This window comes from Sciurus carolinensis, chromosome 6 (assembly GCF_902686445.1).
Source record: "Sciurus carolinensis chromosome 6, mSciCar1.2, whole genome shotgun sequence".
In the NCBI taxonomy this organism is placed as follows: Eukaryota; Metazoa; Chordata; class Mammalia; order Rodentia; family Sciuridae; genus Sciurus; species Sciurus carolinensis.
Window position 1 is genome coordinate 146,873,244 of NC_062218.1, and position 27,377 is coordinate 146,900,620.

The following is a 27,377-nucleotide window of genomic DNA, read 5'->3' on the forward strand; positions in this document are numbered from 1 at the left end:
TGAAAAGTTTATCCTCCATGTCTGGCGAGTCTAAAGACCACTGAAGTGATGACTAGACTATGCGAGGGACTGACTCCCCAGCCTTCCCACTGCCATCCATGTAAATAGCACCCTAATCCTTACACTTCTCTTTTAAACTGCAAATGCTCTTGATTGGGAAAACCTTTGAGCCATCAACTCCTTGGGGTGCTTTCAATTATCCTGTCTTTCCTTTGAATTGTAAGGAGCCAGGCCATCCCATCCCCAGCAGGAGAACATAGAGCTCAGGCTCCATTTTCTGAGTTTGCCTTGGCCTGTGCCCTGGGCTGGCCTGGACCAGGACTCTGTGTGGAACAGAGTCCTGGGCCGTGGCTGGGAGATGATGTTCCTTTCTTCACCTATGGTCTATGAGCAAGGGGCCTCCTCTATTTTGGACAAGCTGGGATCCAGCCTGGGGATCTTGCGGTTCTGTTTCCGTGGGCTGCCTGCTACCCTCTTGCTCATTTCTGAGCCTCCCCGAGATGAATAATTGAGCTGGGTTAGGAATAAAAGTCCCAGCACTCACATCTCACTTCATTTAGGATTCACGTTTGGCAGCTAGAGGTAGAAGGGATGTGGAGAGTGACGGAGGGAGACCGTAAACCCATGATATGTCACAGCTTTTACGGCCTCTCTCATGAAGGAGGGTTGCCAGTGCCAGGCATGAAATGGCTAAAGCCCCGACCGTGAGAAGCACATTCCAATAGGACTCCTGGAAAATGGCTTAGCCGCACTCACTCCTAATCCAATTTAATGATTCTATTTTGATAGCATTACGTATTTATTTGCTGGTTAGGACAAAAACCACCACCCCACGAGGTCTCCCTGCAGGTGCACTCAAAACAGGGCTACTGGTGGGTCCTCCTTCCTTCCCTCCAGCCTCCCTTCCCTGCATGCCCTGGGCTCAGGCCTTTCATGTGAGAATGCAGCCTCAGAGGTGCTGGGGTATTTGAAAGAGCAGGGACGGTGGTGGAGCAGAGGTGGCCCTGCTGAAAGTTCTCCACAGGCCAGCTGGGGAGGGAGCGTGGTGGCCGTGGAACATTATCTGGTGTGAGTCTTTGTTTGCAGGGCGGCTTCACCTACTATTTCTCAGACCAGCAGAATCGCCAAGCTGTAAACGGCACACCTTACAAATCAGCGTCCCCTGACGTGGCTGGAGCGTTCATTACCAGCTGTAAAGGTACCCCAGCAAGAAAGGTTGCTGTTCTATAGCCCAATTTTCCATCGCAATAACCCAATTAACTGGTGTGTGTGTTTGTTTTACAAAGCTCCAAGCTACCATAAACCATACAGATACGCAGGCTGCAGAAAGCGCTGTAATTAGGACAAGGTGTACAAATTAAACTACTCTTTTTAAACTTCAAACCAGCTAACTTCTGACATACTGTACTGCTGGGGCTTCTGGGACTGAACCCAATTAACATCTTAGTATTTTATAAGCATCGTTTTAATTGCATTTGTATGCAATCTTCTCTCCCCGTGCCTTTCAAGGTGCTAGTCCATGTTCAGCTTTTATTACTTTGGTGATTTAAATCTTCTCTCTCTGAGGTTCCCGTTAATAATGACTGCTGCTACTTCAAATGCTGGTCCAACATAAAACTCGTCTCTTGGAAGAATTATGCTTTAAAACAGTTACATTTAACTTTATTATTACATTTTTAATTTTTTTCTCTGCTTGAACATTATGCCCTTAAACGTTTTATCAACCTGTCAGCTCTTGGAATGCCTGGAAAGAGAGATTCTCTTCAGGAGCTGGGATGATAGTTTTTCATTTTTTTTCCTCCTGCTCTGCTCACCTTTGGTCTGGATTAAAGGTGTTTGGCGCCCTTTCAGGCCATGAAAATGAACAGGGATTTAAATACAGAATTTTGGGGATCTTTTTAGTTTCTGTGAGGATTCTGGAGCATTTTGGAGTCAAGACTAGGTACTTCCCTCCCCAAAATGCAAGGATCAAGATAAATAATATTTTAATACAATACTTCAAAAAATAAACAAAATCAATAAGCTGATCTACTGGTCAATTGCCTGCTTTTATTTAATAAAATCTTTTTAGTGCCATAATTGGGTTTTGGTGAATAGTCAACAGTAGTATGAGCAAGTTTAGAGTCCTCGATCATTTTTATTTAAAACTGTGGTATTTTATTTGTCATAGAGTTTTTGAAATTCATTCCTCCTTTTTCAAATATTGGGTTAAATTTTATTTGTCTTGATTCCTGAGTTTCTGGGATCCCTTTGAATTTGGCACCTTAGTTAGTGACTGACTCCCAACTTCTTTACCCCAACGCTTAGGCCCTGCTATGTAAGTACAAAAAAAATCGCTGAAAGGGATTTGAATAGATGAAGAAGTCCTGAAAGAAAATTTTCATCCAGTGATGGGAAAGTGAAATTATAGGAGCACGCCTGGCCCTCCGTGTCTTTCTTTCCGAGTGCATACAAGTCTCCACTCTCTGCCGAAAAGTACCCGAACTGACAGATGGTGACGCCTGAGTTCAGGAGAACAACCAAAATGGCAGACTCCTCTTCATTGCCGGGTAGCACACCGCAAAGTGTTTCCATCATGTTCCTTTGATGCCAGTTATGGCAAGAAGGAGTTAGGAAAAATGAGTTCTAATGTTGTGCTCAATTAGGATTTCTGTTATCTGGATAAAAATATACAGTATTGAGCAGGCAGTGAGATCCTCCTGGAATATTTTAAACCTTTTTGCTTGATTGAGTGTCTTGTCAAACAAAACTGGCAGCCTCTCTCCCAGAGCTGCCTGAATCTATGCAGATATGATTTCTATCATGCCTTTATTATGTGTAGTCTGTAATAAGGATGAGCACATATAAATCATCTCTGGGTGGCAGTTGGAATGCAATACTCAAAGGAGAAAGACGTTTCTGCTTTCAGATGTCTAGCGATTTCAGATATTATATAGCAAGTCTCCCCTGAACTGCACAATCTTCAATTCCACTCAAGCCCATCTGTGGACGGATGCAACTTAAATATCTTTCTTTGCAAGAAGCACTAGCAAGATAAGAATTGTGTCACTAAGACCAGGGGCTCTGCATCGTTTTTTAGTCTGAAATCAAAGTTATAATTGAAAAGAGGATATTTCCATAGTTTGACTCAAAAGGTTGACATTGAGGAAATGTGGGAACTTCAGGTTTTGGGTCTGTTTTGTTCTAATGGGGCACCGACCTTGCAATGGGGCAGTTCTGAAATTCCAATAATCTGAATCCACTACAAGAAGCAGCTGCACTTCTGGTGGCATTTCAAAAGCTCATTCTCCTTCCTGAATTAGAAACTGAGTCATCAATATCTTAACCTCCTCTCCGTGACACAAAGCGGGGTTTGGTAGGAAACAACAACAACAACAACAAAACTCGAAACTGTAATGCAAATCCAAAATTGAGGACTTCGAACCTGGATACTAATATTATTGAAATGCACCAAGCACTTACCATTAGTGCCAAGGAACAAGCATCTCCTTGTACTATCTCCTTTAACCCTCAGTAGGACGCTACAGATACTGCAGATGGGAGGAAATAGGTAAGTTAAGCAAAGAGCCTGTGGTCACAGAGTTAGTAGGTGCTGGATCAGGATTGAAGCCCAAGCACACTGACGCCTGATCAGACCTCTCAGCTACTCCATTTTCACTCTTGTGTGGCCTTGGGATGCTTCACCTCTCAGACCTCAGGAGGACCAGTCCAAGAATGAAATAGCTGGCTTGGAAATCAAAGCAAGTCAGTGCTCAGAGGATCTCTGGATTCCACCTCAGTCCCTGTTAAGAGGTGGTGTATGTGTGTCTTGATGGGGTGGGGGGTGAGGCAGTGGTGACCAGGGAGTGGGGTGAAACCCAGACATGTTGTGAAGGAGCTTCTGTCTTCAGGACCCCAGTTCTCTAGTTTTGGGGGTTTTCTTTCCAGTGTCTTCCCCTCCTCTCTCTTAAGGAGCCTTGGATTGCATTGATGTAGATCTACTGGCCCTGTGGTGGACAAACCCTGTCTTTGTGCATCTCACAGAAATGGACAGTTGGTAACCTCAGGCAGGGGTGAACTTGTCCATGGACCAGGTACTTCAAGGGCCAAGGGGTGATGATGGATGGTGGCATCAGTTGAAGTCAGGAAGCTGGGTGCATCGTTGTTGACTGGATAACTCCCTGTGACACGGCTGTCACATTCTGATCAAAGCATTCCCACCATGGAGTTTAGTCAATATGGACACATGAGACCGTTGTCCTTCTTTAGGGAAGTTTAGCCCCTGGGAGTGGGAGAGATTTAGGGACAAGGGAATTTTCCCAACCTCTATCATCATGCTGAGTAGCCTCTTTGCCCTGACAGTGGGAGGTGAGAGGTGAGACCTGGCATGCCCAAGAAGAGGGAGAAGCAAGATAAGGGAGGAGGCTGGAAGTACAAAGAACAGGGAAGACAAAAAGGCCGGAAGAGAGGAGCCTTTCAGGATGGGAGTCTTTTTTAATGGGATAGAGGGGGAATGGTTCTGAACACAAACCCAGGAAGTTGTGGGATATGCACTATCTTCTCCCTTATCTGCAGGCAGCTCCGGCTAGATAAGGGGTGTCACTGTGATTTGTCACTTTTGGCTGCCCTGGCCTGAGTGTCTGTGTACAGGCTTCCCTGGGCTTTCTCAGAAATCCAAATGGCTGGTGCAAGGATTCAGACCTTGGGAATGGAGCTTCTGAGAGCTGAGATCCAGCTGGTAGGGTGCATGGTTTTCCAAAGCTTGGGGGAAAAGCACTTTTCACCCTGTGAAAGTCTCAAGATTGCAATTCAGGTCCCGTTATGGTCTTTTGCTGGCCGTAGGATTTTGATTCTCTTCCCCTCTAAACTGGAGATGGTCATTTCTTCCCAAACTACTCTCCTGAAGTGTCAAAGATGATCCGATCTTCATAACGGTGCTTGAAAGTCTGTGCAGTCTACACAGGCGTAAGACACTGCTGTGATTCAAGGTAGCCACATAAATTGAGATTGAGAAGCGGGCAGCTGGTCGACCTCTTTGTCGCCAAGCAAGCCCGATCCTATGACTTGAAATTCCTACTCTGGAGCTCTCTAGGGGTGGACATTCCTTCTGGGTCAGTGTGTCCTCATTCACATGTAAGATAAAATTTTGTTGTTGCAGTGGGAATTCCTTTCTTTACTACTAATACGAACGGACAAAAGCAAGATGAAATCATCCTCATCACTCACAGACCATTCATGGTGCCTCTGCTACTCCTTTCTCTTAGAGCTGAAGCCTCTGCTTCAGGAGGTCTCTTCACATCATTTCCAAGCCTCAATTTCTTTCTTTCAGTCATTCAAACTCTTCTTTGTGGATGCTGATGTCCCAAGTCCTCATCCTCTGCCATGCCCTGTAGTTCAGGGATGAGGACAGATCTCACCCTCTCTGGGGACAGAAGAGGTGTGGTTGAGAAGTTCCTGTGGCCAGCACTTGGTGATGGAGGAGGGACGGGCCATTTGGGGCCACTGTGTTGCTGATTGTTGACCTACGAGAGTCCTAGTGGCAGTCCCAGCCAGATTTAGTTCTGCTCTTGGCAACTGGAAGCCTGTGGCAGATGATATTTGCTGAGCAGATTAACTTTTCTAGCTTGATGCAGACAGACTCAGGAGCACGGCCCAGATAGGCTCAAGTCAGGGTGTGCTGACGTCTGCATGTAGAAGCCACTTAATACGTGACTGTGTGATTGCTGAGATGGCAGCTTTGAGGTCAGCAAAAAGGATGCCTGAGAAACAGAGTTTCAGGGTGCCAGTTCTGCCTTTGACAAGGAGGGTGACTTGGAACATTTTCTGGGCATCTCTGAGCCTCAACTTCCTGACCTGTAAAATGAGGACAGTATCTATTTTACTAGATAATTTTTGAGGACCAGCAGAGTTAATGAATATGATAATGTGGAAGACAGTTTAATTTGCAATTTATATGAGATTATTAGTTATTATTTTATTAGCACTATCACTTGCTCCACTAGATAAATATCTCCTAGGGCAGCAAGGATGGGAAGCATAAATTCTCGAGACTCAATATGGTAAGAAAAGTCCTGTGGCAGGATTCTCACTCAGTTCCTCCAACCCCCACCAACCAGAAACATTGTCTTTCCAAGGTGAGACTCTGGAGCTTGGAGAAGTTTCCTTGTCTGAAACAAGGTGCTGAAAAGTAACTTATCAATGGGCATTTTTTTTTTAATTTAGTGATATTTATTGAAAACTCCACTAGAGTTGGGCATTTTGAATATTATGTTAGACTGGTTGGAAGTTTACTGTCCTGAAAACTCAGAACCTACAAAAATGGACCTGACACTTAACTTCCATTCTAGGACTGAATCATTTCTTTATTTAATGAGCATTTATGAATTTCTCGAAATTGGGTGATAGATTGTATGTGTTTGTGCAATTTTTTTTTCCCATGGGAAAAGTTTGGACCACTGAATTTTTGAAAGGCCCAGGATCTCTCAGAAAAGGTTAAAAATCATAGCCTTCTGGAAAAGACAAGCCATTTTTATTAAATTCTAGCTTCAAGGCAGACAGGAGTATCTTATGGAAAGTATACTATGGAGATATTGAAGAGGTGATGATTCTTGTCAGCTGAGTGAGGTGCTTGGTGAAGACTGGAGAAGGATGGATGTGATCCTTAACCGATGGAAGACTGTAGGTCAGTGTTTTTTTATTGTGTTTGTAACTCCTGGAGGAACCATTCATATCATAGTCTGTATGAACAGGGCTACTTGTAGTTGAGCAGTGCACAGCTTATGCAGCCGTACATAATGACCCTGGCTTGGTGCGGGGAGAGAAATCATACTTGTGTCTGTTAGTTGTGGATTTCTTGAGTACATTTCCCAACTGCACATTTGCATATCATGCCAATGGAAGAGAAAAATGAATAGGAACACTAAAGAAAAACTCAGTAATATCACTGCTTCCGGAGCGACCTCAGCATGCAGATAGCATTCATCTTTTCATTTTTCCACTTCCTTGCTTGGAATCCTTACATGTCTTATTAAAGGCCACTCAGACTCTTATACCACCCTTTGGATTATGCTTAGCCCCAGGTACTTCCTCAGCCCAAAGGTGGTCAGTTCTTATTGAACACCCACCGAGGGGAGACTGGAGAGTGGCCAGTGTTTGTGTGGCATGGTTGCTCACTGTCCCCTGCTGCCACTGGTAAAGGATAACCTCCCCACATCCTCAAGCGAAGATTCAGCTTGAGTCCTGTCATGTCTGCACCAAGATCTCACGCTCTCTTGGCTTGCTGTGACTTGCTCATCTGTCTTCCAAGGATGAAGTTGTCAACAGCTTCATTGGTTAAGGCCTGGCTTCAAAGCCCACTTGTTCAGTAGCCTAGAACTTTGATTCCTCTTTTCCCCTCTGACTCCCTCCCCTGGGGGGTGGGGCTGCTTCTTTCTCAAATGCCTAAAATGCAGCAGGCTTTATTATATCCCTGCCTGAGAACAATCAAGTACTATTACAACATGTCTCTTATGAAGAAAGTCTCCTTTGGTGATTTGTACTGTGATGCAGCTGGTAACTTCTCCCTCTGAAGAAGAAACTTAGCCCAAGCTTGTTTCTGGCAGGCAGACCCAGGACAGGCTCCTTCCCTACAGAAAGGTTTTATAGGCAGATGGCACCTTGGGAAGCTCATCAGCTCTTAGAGTAAGAGTTTGGATTTGGATGTTGCATTAGATCTTGACCTTGAGGAAATCACTTAATTTCAATATCTTCCTTTCTCATATCTTTCTAATTTAACCACTTTGGAAGAGTTATTGCACAGATTAAATAAGACGATGCAGATAAAGCACCTAGCACTGTGCCCAACATAAATGTTGTCCTCAATAAACTTTATCTAGAAGTAGGAGAAGAGGAAATGGAGGAAAAAGAAAAATGGACAGTTGGCCAGAATGGAAAGAGATCCAGCAGAGGCCTGGACAGCCAACACCCGAGATCATCCTGCCATAGTCCTGTCTTGGGCTGGAGTCCTCCCGTCCCTCCTTCCCTAAAAAGCAGGAGAAATTGTGCCCAGAGTGTCCCCAGCTGCACACATCCCAAGCTCTTTTTATTGGGAGTTTTTACTTTCCAGATTTCTTTAATGGGTTATGGTTCTTTGATAGCCTGAACTAAGCCAATCTAGCTATGAGGCCACAGAGATCCCTAGCTTCCAACTATGTCCTGGTCATTGTCCCTCCTAGACCTGCTGTGGGAGTCTCAGCCAGCCTCCCACTCAGCTTCTCAGGGATGGACCTTCCAGCATGTGCCGTGGAGGCAGCAGTGACGTTGGGATCTCTCTTCATTAGTCCCCTGTGCTCATTGAAGGGGACAAGAGAGTTCTTCCCTCTACTAAGAACCCTCTACTAAGGTGTTCTACAGGATCTGGGGTGCACTTATATGAAACTCAGCATTTGCTCATTGAACTCTTCTTATACCCGCTGGACAAAGAAAGAATAATGTGCTATGACTGGAGTCTCCCAGTAAAAGACAGAGGGATGCTCTCTGTCCTTCTACGGGCTGGCAAGCTATACTCAAGCACTGTCCCTCAATACTGTATCTAGTTCTGGGGAAATCATTGTTTGGTTTCTCACCTGAGCAATGAGGAAATTAGTCCTGTGAAACCCCATAATAATTAGAAGGTAGCTCAGCATGTGTAGGGGTGGAAAGACGAACACCATCCCTAACCTTCACTTATTGGCTTCACTCAACATTGGTTCTATTGCCTACTGTTTGCATTCATTTAAGCAAGTTGCTCGTCTTCTGGATAGGTTTCCTCATCTGTTAGGCAACAGTAATGGTTGTGATAAGACAATTCTTACAGGTCCATGCCACAGTGCCTGCAGGAAGTAAGTTCTCAGTCAACATTTGTTATTGGTATTATTTTTTGAATGGCTCTTAATTTTGCAAAGCTTTGCATATCTACTCCTTACTTAAAATTTTAAACCTCATGGAACCTTTTTACAGGCAATCAGTCTCACTTAACAGCTGAAGAAACTGAGGCCCCCAAAGGTACAGTAGTTCGGCTGAGCTCATACCCTCAGTCACGGGGGTGTGATTCCCAGGGGTGTGTCTTGTCTCCCTGGTAGTAGGAAGTAGCTCCCCTCAAGAACAAACCAGGGACTTCAGCCTGCATGCTAGGTTCCTGCAGTAGAGGCAGCATTGCTCTTCTTGGGCATATGCTGATTCTTGTAGTAACATTGTACTCCTTCTTTGAGGTCCTTCTCAAGTGCCATGGACTCTGTAAAATGAACTTCTCCAGGCCCCCAGGACAAATTAATGCTTCTTTCTTTGCCTTTTGGACATGTATCTGATTTGTCTCTTGATATCACACTGTACCTAATTGCAATCAACCATGAATTCTGTAAAGAACAATATCATGCATCTTTGAATCCCAACCAGCTCAGAGTAACTGTGCCCTAAATACCCCTTGAAGGATTAATGGTACCAGCAACTGTGACCTCATTTCATCCTTCCAGCAGCCCCGAGGGAGCTGCCATTATTCTCCCCACTTTTCTAGGCTCATTGTCTCTGTTGAGACAAATGTCTTCAACTAATCAAATATGTCCGTCCCTGAGTAATTCCATGGGTCAGCCACATACAATATGGGGGACCTTTGAGAAATGGGGTCTCTTCCCTTGTAGTTGGCCTCTTCCAGGGCTCTTGAACCCGTTGGTCTTTGCATGTCCCCTTACCTGCAATGGTTGAGAAATCGCTTTTCAGTAAATTCTTCTTGCCTTTTGCTATGTCAAGTTAATGGAAGTTGACAGGGGTGAGTCAGGAGTCAGAGTACCAGCTGATTCCAAGGGGCGACATTCACACAAAGAAAAATGCCAGTGGTCTTCAGTGGGACTGGAACTCAACTGGGAGCCAGAGTTTCTAGGTCAGGAAGCTTCAGAGAAAGAGGGGGATTATACTGTGGTTATGGAGCTGGTCACCTAACCAGGCTTGGGAATCAGGATCATCACAGAATGTCCCTATAGTCAGCTTTCTGGTTTAAGTCCAAGAAAGAAAGCCATTTCTTCTGCCCAAGGTACACATTGCAATGTCCTAGGACTGGAAGGTAGGAACCCACAAAATAGAGAATATTCATCTTTCCACTCTGCAACACTGTGCCCACAGCAGTGGTGGTCATCATTAATGGATGGCGGTGTTCTTTCCGGAAATGCCTTACATGGAGCCTCCAAATTCTTCAGTGTGTAGAGATTCAAGCCACCATGGAGTTGGATACAGACTCCAACCAGGACTTCTGAGTTTCAGCTTAGTTCTCTCCACACTGTTCCTTCTCACAGGTTCTGTGGGACTGAGACAATGCATATTTAGAGACAGGGTCTTCACAGAGGTGATTAGATAAAGGGTCTTTACAGACACAGGAACAACAGAGGAAGGAAAGAGGAACGAGAATTGCCCCCTGACTCCAGACAGGGTTTGAGCTTCTTCCCAGACATCTTTAGGAGATTCTCTTACATTTTGTTTGGAAAAAATTACCTGCAGCTCCCAGGTATCAGGTGGTCTGTTGCCTCACTAGAACTTTCTGACCTTTTCTGGGAACTAAGGCCATGAATGGAAACAAAATCAAGTTCAGGAGAAACCGGAATGTTGGAAATGGACTTACATCTCCAATGAGGCCAAAGGGTTAAATTACTGTTTCAGACCAGTTGGTATCTGACTGGTTGAGAATGGAAAAGCTGGAGCTGAGGGTTTCTTCCGGGCTCATTTGGCATTTCACCTGCTAGATGGCGCTGTCCTCTAAGAAAAGATGCCAGCTCTGCTTGCACAGGGCTCCATCAAGAAAGCAGGAAGAACTGGAGTTGAAAAGCACTGATGGTCAGGAGGTGCAGGGGTCTCCCCAGGAGCTCCTTCCCCGGCAGCACCATCTCCTTCTGTGGTGGTTCTTATTCCTTTTATTTTGTTTTGTGGGGGTTTTGTACATGACATCTGAAAAGTTATGGGGCCTTTTACTCTGAGCAAAAGTGAATAAAGAAAATACAAGTGTGTGTGTGTGTGTGTGTGTGTGTGTGTGTGTCGTGGGGAGGGGACGGGTGGGGATGGCTATGGAGGCCCCTCTCAAAACTGCAACTTTCAAATGATATGTCCCAACCAGGTCTTTGGCTTTGACTTACACAAGATCAGTTGGGAAAAGCAACTGCAGCGCTTTCTGCACCTTGCCTGCAAGCGGTAAGCCAGGGACTCCAGGTGGTTTTCCTCTGAAGCCGTCTCACTTAGCTCCCTTCAGGGGTGAGCCGCATGTCGGCATGGAGACCCTCTTTTCTGTAGAGTTTAGTGTCAGACTGACAGGCGGGCTCCTGGTCTGCATGTGAAATCAGGGATGTAGCCTGCAACTGCTCCCACTGTGTCAGCAGCCAGAGGAAGGAAGACAAAGATAAGGGGGAGGGGGCGGAAACCAGGAAGAGACCCAAGGGGAGGGGGAGGATGGGAGGGATGAGGGAGGACAGGGCACAGGGACCAAGAACAGAGGTGAAGGGTGAAGGGGGTGGGGAAGGAAGAGCAAGACAAGGAGGACCAGGTGTCCAGAAAGAAAGGAAAGGGCAAAGGGGACAAGTCCCTAGTGGAGAAGGAGGACGGGAGGTGCAGGAAGTGGGAGGAAGAAGTGGGTTCCCGAGTGGAGCTTTCAAGTGTGTGTGAAAGAAATGGAAGAGGCCACGGAAGGAGGATTTGTGAAGCCGACAGGAAGAGAGAAGGGAAGGGAGGACCAGTCAACAGAGAAAGCCTGACTGATGGAGTCCCTGAAAGGAGAGCATCACAGTGACAAGGAAGTTCCAGAAGAATCCAGGCAGGAGATGGGCAAGGAAGCTCTGAAGCAGGAGGTGCTGGGGGCAAGGGAAACAGAGAGCAGAGTTGAACTCAGAAGAGAAAACACAAGCACAACACAAGAGAGAGAAGGCGCAGGGAAAGGGCCATTAATAGAATGCTTACCGTACAGTCATAAAAACTGGAATGTGTGTGTTTTGGCCTGTGGCCATTGTCCAGGAAACACAGTGTGGCTTTTAAGCAAGCTGTGGAGTGGTTGGGTCCATGCAAGTCAGGAGATCACCCTGGTCCGCTTCTTTGAAATGCAGCTGCTCCTAGTTGCTCTTTTGTTGGCTGCCAGCCTGGTATGGGGGATGCCCAGCGGGCCCTGATGTCTGAACCGAGTTGTCCTGCTCCATTTATGGTGCTCGAAGTTCAGAGTATCCGTTTCTCTTGCAGAGCAAACATTGAGAGGTGGCCCTTTCGAGGATGTTTCTTGATGGGACTGGGCAGTGGGGTAGAGGCTCTGGGAGAGCAGAGAGGGAGACACAGTTAAAGTCAGTACAAGGTGGAGGTCAAGGGGTGGGCCCTTGGAATCTGATGGCCACGGTTCAGTTCTGAGTTTACTGTGTGAACGCCTATAGGTCACTCTTTCTTTCTGAGCCTCAGCTAGTCATCTGTAGAATTGGAGTTTTACTCAGACCTGTCTCATAGGGTTCTGGTGAAGCTTGCACACAAAGATCCACATGTATTGTAGAGTGTTTGCTCATATTAGTGCCCACTCAGTGTGAGCTCCTTTTCTACCTTTGATTAGGGACCATACAACTGCCAATGTGTTCTGGAGGATCTGTCCTGGAATGTGGAGAAAAGGGCTTAGATTTAAAAATATTTTAGCAAGGGAGTGATTTGTACAAGGCATTATTTTGGAAGATGAATCCAGCAGTAATGTGAGGGTTAATCTGTGTAGTAGTGGAGAACATTTTAGGGACCGGAGCATGCATGACAGAGTGGGTTCCTGTACCAGGGTCACAGGGTGCTACAAACAACTGGAAAGAGTATTATGAGAAACATCTAAAACCCAAAGCATTTGAAGGTTGAATGGTAGAGGAAGGTCATTTCAAGCTTGACTTTAAGGATTTGGGACCAGGAACAAGAATCAGAGGGACCTCTTAAGCTAAGAATGTGTTTTACATTCTTAAAGGATTAAAAATAAAAGCAAAATCAGAAACAAAGAGGAATATGTAACACTGTTGTGGTCTGTAGCACTAAAAGGTTCACTTTCTGGTCTTTTACAGAGAGTTAGCCTATCTTGGACTGGCCTTGGAAATAAAGTAGCCTGGAGAGGTTTTGGACAGTATATAGCGTCCCCCAGAAAATTAGATCAGTGAGACAAAAGCTGGAGCAAGGTTTGGGTGAATAATATATCAGTTTATGAGTCACATATTCCTTTCACAAATACTTTTGAGTGTGGGTTTAGGAGACAGACGGAACTGTTGTGAATCCAGGCTACCTGTGATCCTAGCAGAGTTATCAATGTCTATGGATTTCGTTTCCCCATTAGTAAAATGGAGATAAGAATAATACTTGGCTCCTGGTATTTTCTTTCTTTCTTTTCTTTTGAGGATTAAATGCAATGAGACATATAAAGCATTTAAACCCTGTCTGGCATGAAACAAATAAACATGAGCTTTTATTGTTATTGAGGCCCTAGAAGCCCAGAGCTGGCAATGAACAGGGCATATGCCAACCCACAGTACAGGTCGGATTGGCCTGGTGAGCAACAGCGAGCGAATATCAGTTGCTATTTTTATCATCAGTCTTATATCACTCTTTCAGTTATTAAAACTTGGGGTTTGGTCTTGGGACCCTGCCACCCTCCTTGTGAAGCACAAGACTTGCTTAGATTTCTTCCAAATGATTTTAAAATTCTTTAAAAAATCAATTGCCTACATTTTCCTTCCTCCTCTCCCTCTCTGCTGTTCCAAACACACTTAATTGTCTTTGACATTTCTGACAGCTGGGGCATCTCTGCCCCATCCTCTTTAAAAGCCCTGATCATGTAAGAACAGATTCTATAAGGCGCCCGCCCGCACCCCATTCCCAGTCATTCCGATTCCTTTCGCGGCCCCTCCCCCTCGGGGCCGCAGCTTCCCAACAAAAGAGTCAAGTCATTTTTCATGCAGGATCAGCGCAACGTCAACCTCCGAAGCATTTGTCCTTGTTTCTCTGGGTGTCGGAAGTTCTCTGTCTTCCCACTAGGACTTTTGAGAGCATGGAGTGGATCCCAGAATTTCTAATCCCTCCCGGTTGCAACTGAGCCTCTTCCCACACACTGTTTGAGAAACGTGCAAGCGCGAAAAGGCCTCTGGGAGCGCAGCGCAGAGGCCAGGCCCAGGCGCAGCCGCCCGGTGTTTGCACTGGCACCGCGCTGCGCCTGGGTTACTTTCTGCTTCCTCCAGAGGCCGGGCAGGGGAGAGAGATTAGGGTCATCAAGATAAGGCAGAGAATATTCAAACTGGAAGCAAAAAGGGCTGTTTTTCCAATAGTAAGTAATCAGGGAACAGGAGGATGTAATTTGCAGATTAGAGAAGTGAACAAAGAACATAAAATTAACTTTATAGCAAAGAGGAGCCCAGTCTGTTTGAAGAAATAAACCTCCATAAAGCATTATTGTTGATACAATCAGACTGTTGATTTAAACGGAATAGGAAATATAACCAAATCAGCCAGAGGACGGGAGCTCCAGGGAGATGGAAACTTCAGGCAGACATGGACGCCTGGGATGGACCTGGGAGCTGAGGGGCCCAGGGGTGTGTGTGTAGGATTCCTGTGCAAGGTAGGGAGAAGAGGGATGTGCCTTGCTAGGGTGCTCAAGCTGCCTCCATCTAGGGATTGTCTTTATTTAAAAAGTGCTATTAATTTCTAGGATCTTGTAAATAGCAAATATGCCCTTGCACACATTCAGTCTCCCTCTCTCCCTCTTTCTCTATTCCCCTCTTCTCCTGTATTTAATTCTCAAATGCCCATAAAAGTTCACCTGAAACACCAACAACTCTTCTCTCAAACACCAGCGCTGATCTGAGTTTCAAGGCAGAAGATCTGAAATGGTGTTTTGATCCAGAGTTGGTTAGAGTAGGACTTCTGTCCACTTTTATCACAGGCAGGCTGACTAGATTAGGAAAACGCACTTGCAGTGGGCAGCGAGAAAACCTTCACCACCCACTGCAAAGCCTTCTTGGTCCCACATCAATGAGGATGTTGCTGTCTTTGTTGGCTTTGACCTGCCGTGACAGGACTCCTCCCCAGGATCTGTTCCCAGAGCATCCCGTGTAGCAGGGTGTCTCTCGGTCTTTGTTTACCTCTCCCATCAGCCTCTCCTCCTTTGTACATCTTGCCCTGGGCCTCTGGAAACTCTGGCTTTCTGTGGGAGTCTGGTGATGGGAGGCTCTGTAGGGAACCAGTGGCTTGAGAAGAGAGGGTTGGGGTATTGGTTTCTTTCCCACCTTGCCAGGCTGGGCATGGGTAGTGGCTTCCTCCACCAAAGTTCCCAGTGCTCCTTGGACATCGCTGCAGCTAGAGCTCTCTCCAGGGTCAGCGCTCTGGCTTCAACCCTTGAGGTACAAGGGCATCATGCTCCCCAGTACTGCTATACTTGTGTTGCTCCAGCAGCCTTTGTTACTTCCCGCGTGTGCGCTTGTATTTGAACAGTCTCTTCCTTAGACTCTCTTATCCTGCCTCCATTGCACATGTACTCTGACCAGGACCCTGGTGGCTACAAGGGGAATAGCTCTTGCTTGGAAGTGAGAAGACCTGGGTTACAGCTGGGGATCTGTCACAGGTTAACCATGTACCCTTGGACAGGTTGCTTGACTTTTCTGGACTCGGTTTCTTCTCTTGTGAAATGGGGATGATGAGGTGGTGGCCTTTCAGCTAAAACATATCCTATTTTCACTAGCGAGGGCTTGGAGAATAAGCATGGCTTTGAATCCTAGTTCTGACACTGTCTGGGTATGTGGCCTTTGCCAAATCATTTAATCTCTCTGAATCTTGGTTTGCCTCCTCAGTAAGACAGTTATGATAACCCTTCCTTTGCAAGTTAAGGCAGGGAAATAAATAAAATGCCATGCGTGACAGCAGCCAGAGCAGTTGAAATTCAGACAAGGAGAATGCACTTGGGTGCAGGGTCCTAAGGACTGATTTCAGAGAAGAAATAAAGAGCCACACCTTAAAGGATGGATGGAGTCGACATGAGCAGAAAGAGGAAACCTGGCAGAGAGGCTGAGGGGAAGGGGAAATGATAAAACAGGGTGCATCGAAGTGTAAAAGTAGACCTGTCTGGCTGGAGTGGAGTGTTTGAGAAAGTAGTCAATCAGAAAAATTGGAAAGGCTGGTTGGTGCTGGAGACGGAAGGTGAAACAGAGAGGCAGGAAATAGGGAGCTCCTGAAGACTGGCCTAGGAGGGAGGAGCATGGAGTGGAAGTAAGCAGAAGGACTTGAAATCTGGAGCGTTTGCCTCATCTATTGACTAATACGTAGTCTCTCTCAATCAGTTTCAAGGGCTCCACCGTGTGCTCAATGCAGGGGTCATGGCTGGATGCTAGTTGTGATATTCTAGTTCTTTCATAAAGCCTTGGCTTAGGGGAGTTTCTTAGCCAAGACCGAACAGTTAACCTAAACCTGAAGTAAAACGAAATAATCATTATAATTAAGACCTTTAAAAAAGTATCTTATTGTAAAATTATAGAAAAAACCCCAAATGTTCAGTTTAGTGAATTATTGGATGGTGAATACCTTTACAAATACCACATGAATCAAGAAACAATTGCTGAAAACAGTAACAATATGCCAAGATTGTTGATTAGTGGTGTTTGAAAGGAAAAAAAATGAATGGTATACTCGATGTAAAGGAAGAATTGAGATTAAATGGTTTACCTTAAAGTTGAATTGTGACTAAGGACATATGCTTTAAATCCTCCAATAGGCCATGAGTGATTTTTGGGGGTTGAAGAAGCTCTTCTATATCTTAATTAACTCTTCTATATCTTAAATTGCTCTTCTATATCTTAATTATGGTAATGGTTCCATAATTTTTGCATTTGTAGAATCCACATAATCATACACTAAGAGTACATTTTATTATATGTAAATAATAATTCCATAAACTTTTAAAAAAGTAAAAAGCAGAAAAACAATAACAGCAAAAATAGAATTGCTGGCTGCCATGCACCCCTCCATGTGACCCGCCCCCCAACAATCCCTCCCTCTGAGCATCACCGCCCTGCTCTCCTGATTTATGGTAATCACTTCCTTGAGCTCATCTGTGGCTTTGTTGCCAACCACGTACATTCCTAAGCCCTGGCAGTTTGTTGTGCTCAGACACGTGTCTTTACACTTGATGAGACTTTGGGATCTCTTTTAATCCATGTTTTTTTTCCCTCCACCTCTTTCCTCTTCTTACAATTTGTTGACAAATCTGGGCCATGTGACTCATCATATTTCCTGCAGCTGGATTTTTGATGCCCATGCGGGTTATAGTTCCACATGTTTCTCCATCGTCTGTATTTCCTGCAAATTGAGAACCAGATCAAGAGGTTGACACAGGTTTGATCCCTTACCAAGCTGTGAAGGTCTTGTGCCTTTTATTGGGAGGCAAAGAATGTCTGACTTGTGCTCTTTTCTGACATTAGCTGAGGAGATACTCCATGTTTATATCCATTAATTCATTGGTGCCTGAAAAATAGTAACATTTTAATTCTATATTTTGCCTTTATTGCCTAAGATATTTTATAATATCTTCCTTTCATCTACTATTTTGATACCCAGTACTATGGTTCATATAGATATAGATAAGATAGATGTTCATTTCCTTTTGTTTTCATGGTTTCAAGAAAACATATTGGATTCTTATTTCTTCATAAGGTGATTTCTTATTATTATTTAAATATATGTTATTAGGAACTCTTGGGTTTACATATACTTGATGTGTTTCGGTCTGTTACAAAGCCAGTGGAAACCTCTTCCATGTCACTTCGTACTCCTTTTGATGTTGTTCTAGTAGTATTTGACAGTTTCCTCCTAACTTCTTGTTGACATTATGGCAGACCTTGCCTCAGTCTTAGGGACCCTCCTTGCCTTGACCTGGAATCAGTCCTTTGTCCAAGAAATCCTGGCTTAGTTCAATAAGAAATGTCATCTGAAGTCCAGATCAGACGTAGCGATGCACATAGCCATTGAGCTGCTGTTGTTTCTGTTGATGGAAAGGTGTGGAATGCACAGTACCTCATGTGTCTATGCTGGTGTTTCCAGTTCAAATTCAGATATGCAGCGTGTTCACTCAACACTTTCTGTATTGCTTGGTAGCTTCTTTCTCTGTCCTTAGAATCCCTGCAAGCTCAATATCGAAGACATAGGGAAAGATAGAATTGGAATATCCATAATTAACATTGGTTTTATTCTACTTTAAAAATATAACATTGTCAGAGTAATAATACTAGTACTACTGCTAATAACAACACTAGTACTATTTATAGGCATTATTGTTACTGAAAGCAGATAAGATATTTTTGCATATACTGATCATCTCCTTTTCAATAGTTGTATCATATTTGCATTTTAAATACTATAGTAAGTTCATACTATAGTCTCTCCTTTTTACCCTCACTCTGTCATCCGTGAGTAACTGTATATCTGATGCTCACCAGCAATACCTATCTGATACTAACTTTTTAATAGATTCCTTGGGAAGGGCTCATGGGAATAATATTCTCCTTTTTGCATGTTAACAGTTGATGATTTGGGGGGATGTAAAATCCTTAGTTCACATTTTCTTTCCTTGAATATCTTAAATATATTACTCTAATTTCTTCTTGCATAAAACCTTGCTGTCAAAAATCCTGAGAATGATCTAATTAATTTCCTTTATAAGTTATATGCTCTTTTTGCCTATCTTTCCAAATAGTTTTTTCTTTTAAATACGATATTTTTTTCCTAGTGTATGTCTTGGTTTTGGTCATTCTGGTTCAGTATACTCAGGAATGTGGCATGGTATTTCAAGATACATTTCAAATCATTTTTGTATCAGGAAAACTTTCTTGAACTATAGTTTTTGATGTTTTCTCTCTTCCCTGAGGTTCCCTCTTTCCCTCGTTTTCTTCCTCAGGGTCTTCTATTAGTTGTGTGTTGGATTCTCTTTGCCTTTCTTCCAGTTAACTCTCTTTAATCTTAAGTTCTAAGCATTTGGTTTTTCAGTAATACCTAAGAGTTTTGGGCAAGTGTGTGCCTGTTTTAAAGTTGATTTATAATTTGGGATAATGACTATGTTTTTATATTATTTTCACTTTTTAGGAGGCAGTGCCAAAGCCAATGAATAGTGTGCATTTACAGTCCAACAGTTGGCCGGTAGAAAACACAGTTGTGTGCTCCTCAGATGATGCAGTCCAAAAATCTAAGTCTGGCACTGGAAGCAAAGAACTTCCTACATTGGTAGGATTAGAGATCCTTTCTTTGCATTTTCTAATCACTAATGCTTTCAAGGAACAGGAAACCTAACTTTCATCAAGCATATCACTTTGGGGCGCGATACCATTTATTTGCTTTGTCTCATAACTTGAAATAGAATGAGGGTGCTTTGTAGAAAGGGAAATGGTATGAGCAAAAGCATAGGAGGTGGTGAGAGCAAAGCAGGCTTTGTTGCTTAGTGGAATAATTTTTAACAGTGAAGAGATGAAGTAATGATGCTCAAAGTTGTGGTTCAAAGCAAAATCATTTGTAATAGTAGTGTGTAGTTGCTGAACCCTACTGTGACCTGGACTCTTATTTCTGAAATATATTTGTTTTCTCTTGCTGCTGTAATGAGTTAGCACACATTTAGCAACTTAGAACAATGTAAATCTATTCTCTTATAGTTCTAGAGGTCAAAAGTTTGAAACAGGTGTTGTAGTAGTCCAGTTTGTGTTGCTATAACAAAATACCTGAAGCTGGGTACTTCATAAAGAGAAGGGGTGTATTTGACTCATAGTTCTGGTGGCTGGGAAGTCCAAACAGCATGATGCCAGTATCTAGCTGCATCACAACATGGCAGACAAGCAGAAAGCAAATGATCTTGTATAGAAGGGGCCAAGCACATGGAGTGTTTCATTACAACAGTTTGCTCTGTAGGAGCTAACCCAGCTAAGAGAACTGTGTTGGTCTATTCTTAGGCTGTGTCCTATGACTTAATCACCTTCTGTTAGGCCCCGTGTCTTGAGAAGCCTCCATGTCTCAATACCACTACATTGGGGGCCAAGCTTTTAGTATGTGAACCCTGGGGGACATGACAAAACCATATCCAGACCATAGCAATGGGTTTCTCTTGGCCGACTGGAATTGAGATGATAGCAGGGTTCCTTCTGAGATTCTGGGGAGAGCAGCTTTCCTTGCCCCTTTCTGCTTCTAGTGGTCCTTCTTCCAGTTTCCAGTTGCATCACTCCAAGCTACCTACATCACCACATCACCTTCTGTCTGTCCTTCATTTCCATTATAAGGATACTTGTGTTCACATGCAGGGCCTATCCAACAATCCAGAATGATCTCCCCATCTCAAAGTCCCTAATTTCATCATATCTGTAAAGTCCTTTTTGCCCTAAAAAGCAAGAGGTTCTGGGATTAGCCCCTGGATATCTTTGGGTGTTACTATTTAGCTTACCGTGCACGTAAGCTCTTTTCGCCAAAGAACCCCTGATAATGGGAGAAGTGAATTCATTTTCAGGGAGTCCATAGAGTTGGTACACAAAATAGTGTCCTAGAAGCCCGGGATTTCTTTGAGGACTTCCATTTCATTTTAAAAACATCTGTTCATATGTTCTAGTTTATATTTGTTCTTGATTCCTAAGAAGAACAATCTCCTTATTCCAATTTACAGCAGCAAAAGAAAACTTGGGGACTAAGCACTGAGCTCAGTGGTAGAGCAAATGCTTAACATGCAAGAGGCCCTGGGTTTAGTCTCTCTCCCTCTCTCTCTCTCTCTCTCTTACACACACACACACACACTGTAAAAAGAAAAGCTGGTCTAAGATGAGCTGTGATTCTCCTGTGACTATCAGGGCCCAGAACACTTTAGAGGGATCCGTATCTAGTCTGGAGAGCATGGTGTCATGTCACAGGAAGGAGTGACAGGAGGCATCAGCAGTCCCAACTGTGGGGACATCCAACATAGCTCAGTAACTGGGAGAGGAGGAGTCCCAACAGATCCTTCCCACCTTGATTGCCTCTTGCTCATGATTCCCCACTCACGCCTGAGCCCTGAGTGTGTCAGGAGGTCTCACTGGGTGTGAAGTAAAGACCGTCAATAGGCCTCACTCTTCAATGAGGAGGGAAGTCCCTGGAGGTCACAGGCACCAGTCCCTCTGCATTGGTGAGTGGACAGCTGACCCTCATGAAGGACTCAGGTGTAGACTGAGTTTCAGAAGGGACCTTTGTGGCTCTCCTGGCCCAGGGTTCCAGGATGGGCTCTTTTCCTTAGAAGGCCTGCTGGGAATGGCCTCGCATTCCGGGCTTGGCTTCAGCTGAAGGAGTGAGGTGGCCTTTTTTCCGCCTTGCAGCTGTTTTGCCCGGGAACCCAGGCGCTTGTTGTTATGCAAGCTGCTTTCTCTCAATCTCTCCCCCGCCCCTCTCCTCCAGCCCCTTCTGCTCAGTAACCGCTCTGGGTCCCAGGACAGTTGAAATGTGACCAGCGTCAGTGCTATTTTTAACATCTGCACGCATCACAGCTGAGGACTTGGCCTAAACACAGGTGCATCCAATGGTCGCTGTCTCTTCCTCTCGAAGTATGCAGGCAGAAAACTAAGCCTGAGCCTGCTTGGCAGGGCCTGGGAGGGTAGGCCGAGTGGGCTCTCCACCTCCGTCTACACAGCTCTGCTCACCGCAGCGTGGAGCGTGGCAATACAATTCATAAAACGTGACGCTCGTGTGAGGCGCACTGCTGTGAGCCTGTCTTACTCCATGATAAAGACTACTTCTGTCAGGTCCTACCTGCCTGTGTTTGAACCAGGAGGGGAATTATGCTGTCCAGATTTGCTCTGTCCTTCCCACTTACTGAGTCGGTGTTCTCCTCCTCCTCCCAGGGCCAGCTGAAGAGTCCTCTCTCAGGGGACAAATCCATGGTGGGTCTCCCAGTTTCAAGAAAAGGATGAATCTGCTTCCAGTCATGTATCTCTTTAAGGAACTGGCCCTGCACTGTCGGAGAATTTCTGTGACCTATTAAAAAAAAGGGATACATTTCATTTTTGTATGCACATTAACTATTACCTACATATTTGTGTATTATGCATCTATATATATATATATATACATATATATTTTAAAAATTTTTAACTGACTTTGGTTTTGAAACTTTTCAGCAGGCATTTTTGTTTCAGTTAATCACGTTTCTATTGCAGCCTGGGGACTTTTAAAACATTTCTAGAACCCCCTATCTCGTTCCCAAAGGCTTAAGCATTATTTGATAATTAGCCTTCACAATTATGTTATACGTTTTGGAGAGAAGTGTAGGCTGGGGGAGGGTGGAAGGAGGAAAGTTGTGTGTGTTAGTTAATGTGGGAGGAATGGGGAGTATTATCTGGGGATTGGAAGAATGCTTATGAGAGAAAGAAGTTCACTCTGTCAAAATTGTGTTGGTTGCCAGTTCTCCGTGAAACCCTCCTTAGGACAGGGGAGTGTGTGTGGGGGTTGTACTGAAAACTTTCTCGCCTTTCCTAATTAAAATGATGCCAGAAAACAGGATCTGCATAGAGGCCAGCTGCATGCCATTTAAAATGAAATATGCTTTGTTCCACTCTCTCTGCACTTCCCAGAACTCACAATGCAAACAGGAGACAGAACACTTATTAAAATTTTGGATGCAGCATCTTGGTATTTATCCATCTATGAATTTGACAGCCCAACAAAATGGTCCTTGCTAAAATCATGATTTTTTCCCCTTGCTTTCTGCCTTGTGTTCCCCTCTGCTCTTGATACCGACGTTTACCGGTGACGAGTTCTGCTCCTTCTAATGTTGAAGACTGAACACTAGAGAAGCACGCCAAGGCAAGCATATTAAGCAGGTTTTATTTAAAAGTAATAATACAGACTTCTCCTGGGAGGGAAAAAGGGGCCATTACTGATGTTCTAAAGTCCCAAGAAGTGAGCGCACCCTACATCTTTTATAGGTTAAGGTCTCTAGTTCTTCAGTTCTCTCCCCCCTTCTCTCTCTTTCCTGCCTAAGTGACTAGGTCTGGTTTTGCAGGTGAGATGTAAAGTGAGAAGCGATGGGTAAGAGGAGGGCCAAAAGGATTCAGCCAGGTAAGGGCCCAGGGGGCATTAATTAGCAGCTTCTTGCTTGCAGTCCTTGATAAGGGCAGGTAAATTTGACAAGCAATGGGCTCCAGAGAGCCTTGACATTGCATTCTCCCAGGGGTAGTCTCCAACTTCCACAGGCAGATGGCTTCATGGCCTCCATTTCCTGGATTTGACCTGATCCTCTATTTCTACACTAACTGCCTGTCCCCAGTTCTGGCTTCACCGCTTCTCAGTATCCACTCCCAAGCAAAATGCAGATTCCTGGACTCTGGGAGTTGTGCTTTGATTCATGCTCTCTCTGATTGCATTGTTTCATCTTCAAGGAAATATATTTGCTTTTTTTTCATTTTATGAAAAATTTCTTCTTTAAAGTTTCTCTTTTTTTCTTTTTGGATGAGATTTCAATGAAGTTGAGTATGTGGCTGACTTTGAGAGAGAAAGAGAAAAAGTAGGAGAAGTTATGTGCCAGGGGCCATTGCTTCCTCCTTCTTCATTTCTTTTCCATATCAAGATGTTAGAGGAGCAGAGTACTTTTCTAAGATACAGTGCAATTTCAGTAGCACCAGACAGTGAGGAGGCTTATGTTTGTTTGTCTGCTATTGATTATAATTGCTATTTGTTTTTGGTGGAGGAAGGGGGATTTCTGAAGTTCTTGATCCCAATCGTGCACAGAGCTGCCTAGGTTTGCCATGCTAAGCAGGAATCACCAATATAAGGAGACTGACCAGGAGAGGGATGCACGAACCAGGCCTGATGTGAGGTAGCAGGAATTAAGGTGACTTGCAAATGAAGTCATGCAGCCCCAGTCCTTTGCTGCTGGGCAGGGATGTGAGTCCAGGTCCCACAGATCTTTGATTTTCCTGGATTATGTGAAGTTTCTTCATTTTATAATGTTGAAAAGTCATTCAAATTAAAGAGGATACATAAATTCCTCCAACACACTACAGGACAAAGAAAACACATCAGCAGTTCCTCTGTCTTGGAGTAAAGAGCGTTATATGAATATGTCCCACTGACGTGCTGCACAGGACCTGGAAGGGGAGCTTCTATGGTTTAAAGGCATCTCCTCAAGTTCATGTGCTGCAAACTGGATCCCTGATGGTGGTTGGGCCATGAGGGTTCTGCCCACCGAAGTGGATTAATGCAGTTCTCACAGGAGTGATTTCCCTATGCAAGGATGAATTTGGCCCTGTTCTTGTCTCCCTTCCCACTCTTGCCCTTCCATCTACCAGCATGGGATGACGTGGCAAGACCCTCCCCAGATGCCAGTTCCTTGATGTTGGACCTTCCAGCCTCCAGAACTGCAAGGAAATGAATTTCTGTTTTTCTAGATGATTGAGTCTGTAGTGTTTTGCACAGAGCGTGATCTAAGACAGAAGCATGTGTAAATGAGGGTCAGGAAGATCCGAGAAGCAAGAACATTTCCTACCCATGTGCTGCTGCATTCTTTTGGAGGAAAGTCTTCTTTGAATTCTTTGCAAGAGCTGTCTTGTCCTCCCCATCACCCTTTCCCAACCCTCTCCTTCAACAAATATGCTCATCAAGTGTATTTATTAATTGCCTACCTGGGTCCAGGAAGGCTGTGTGCTTTCTACCACTTTCCCAGTTGTGTTATAGTTATTTGAGTCAAAAGATAGACAAAACTTGATTCTCTCAATTTTCAAGACCCCTGCCTGTTGGAAATGCTTGCTAGAAGAAGGGTGAGTTGGGGTGGGGCAGCTTATACCTCACAGAGAAGCTTACACAATGAGGTGGGTCCCCTCCGAGAAAGCCCCAAGAGGGTGGGGGACTGCGGTGCGTGATGCCATCCCTCTCTCCCAGTTTTTCAGCAAAGTCACTGGAGTCATGAGGTGATGGTGCCTTACCATGGTAACAGGCTGGGAGGAGGAATTTGCAGAGGGCATGGGGAGAACTGCAGATTCAAATAAGTCATAAAATTCAGTTCAAGTCCATTTCTGTGATGCACCGAGGCCACCAGGTAATATTCAGGCACGTGATCTCCTGACCTAAGTTGTGAGCAGTCTGAGAGTCGAAGCCAGGTCAAGATGGACGCTGAAGGCTGCATGGAGCCATTCGCACAGAGCAGATACTCACTCAGCAAATATCTGCTGAATGAATGTGTTGGCAAGAAAACTGTGTCACACCAGTCCAATGACACTGAACACAGGTGTGGCTCTACTCTGACTAGAAATAAACTAGTCTGGAGAGGGTTAATGTCTGCCTTCAGCATTCACAGGAAGAATAATTTATGCTGGGGAGGAAAAGTATTAGTCTTTCCCTTTTGAAACCCCAAAAAGATTCGTCTGAAGCATGTATTTAAATGGGCAGCATACAGGTGTTTTCAGAGCTGCTGGAGCCCCAGAGAAGGCCTCCGGGCAAACCAGAGAAGACGCGCTTGGTAACGAGGATCACTCCTCAGCTGCTCTGCATGCTTCAGTGGGAAAATGCAAATCAACTCATTTCCGCTTTTGAGGACAACTTCTGATAAAGGGGTCCCCGGGCAAAGTAACCCCTTCAATGTGCCGGACTATCTTTCCCCATTGCTACCTTTCCCTTCACTTCCTGCAGAGTGTGCAGTCGGGGGTGGGGAGGGCCTGTGGACAGGCTGCAAGGGAGATGCATAGAAATGAACCAGGAGAGGGGAGAGTGGGAAGGGGCCCTGAGCTTTTGTGCATGGGGGCAACTTTGTGGAAAGGGCCTTGAATTTGGAGGCAGAACTACCTCTAGTTGGGTCTTTGTCAGCTGCAGGTGACCTTGCGCAAGGATGGGATTCAGAGGCAGTCAAAGCTTCAGAGAATAATGCTGGAAATCATATAGATTTTTAATTAATTAATTAATTTGCAGTCAGGAAGTAGGTCTGAACAAGTTTTCCATGGGCAAAAGATGTAAGAGACTGGGATTAGAATCCAGATCTCCTGGCTTCAGAGTGAAGCCCCTTCCATTGGCAGAAATGTCATGCCGAGTATCAGTAGGCATGGGTTTCCTTGTTTTGTAACTGGGATGAAAATGTTGGGGGTATGGAATCGTTTGATTTAGTTTTTTTTTTTTTAAATTTTTTGTTCTAATTAGTTGTACATGACAGTAGAATGAATTTATACATTTTGATAAATCACGCATTTTTCTGATTAAACTTATTGTAGGATCACATAAAGACTTGAATATCTAAAAAAAATTACAGTGACCTCCCTGGGTTCTCTATGTAGGTAATTGAGAACAAAAATAATGCAAAATTGTTACACAAGTATAAAGAAGAAGGATAAAGAATTTTTCCAACGATGACTACATGGATGATTTTTAAATAGCAAATTCTGTTTAAAATTTTATTTTATTTTTGATGCTCCTGTGTGATGGTTCCTTGGCACTTGCTTTTCCTGCTTATTTGGGAAATCCAGTTTATAACTTCACGTGTCATCTCATACTGATTTTTGAGTGAGTACATGAGAGGGTTTTGTGAACATACGTTCAAACGATTGTCTGGTTATTTTTATGTGATATATTTTTGTTTTTGTTTTTGTTTTGAGTTCTGGGGATGGAACACAGATCCTTGTGCACCCTAGGAAAGTGATCTTCCACTGAGCTATACCCCTAGCTCTGTGATATGGTTTTCTATGGTAATAGTAGGGATTGTGTGTGTGTGTGTGTGTGTGTGTGTGTGTGTGTTTGATGAACATGTATGCACTCAAACTGGGTTTGTTACCTTTCTTTCTATAGATTTTTAACCAAAAGATTGCTAAAATTGGCACACTCTTAATTTGTCAAATGAGATAATGTCAAAAGGGTCTTTCATAGAGCTTGTAGTCCATGTTAAAAGGTCACTTTTTCTCAACAAGTTAAAAAGATACCACTTCGAGGGTTGGTGGTGAAGCTCAGTGGTAGAGTCCCTGCCTACCATGCTTGAGGACCTGGATTCCATCCCCAGCACTATAAAAAATGAATAAATAAATGAATGAATAATTTGAAAAATACCACTTCACACAAATGCCAATCTAAAAGTGAAATAACTTGGTTTAAAAGAGCATCCAGGACCAGAATTTCCAGAGAGAAATCATGTGCTAAAGGAGTCAAGGAATGGGTTAATTTGCTTTGGGCCTTATTGATTTTAATACTTTGCTCTTAAGGGGTAAATACCTTTCAGTTCTTTCTCAATCTGCAAGGAGTTTATAGAAGTTTTTCCTTATAGGCCTAAAGCTTGTGTGTGTGTAATGTATGTGCGTGCACATATGTGTATATTTTAGATACAATATGTACTTCTATATACACATATTCTTTCATATTGGTGGCCCTTTTGGTTTTGGCATGTCTACTCTCTCCAGGAGCCTGAGCTC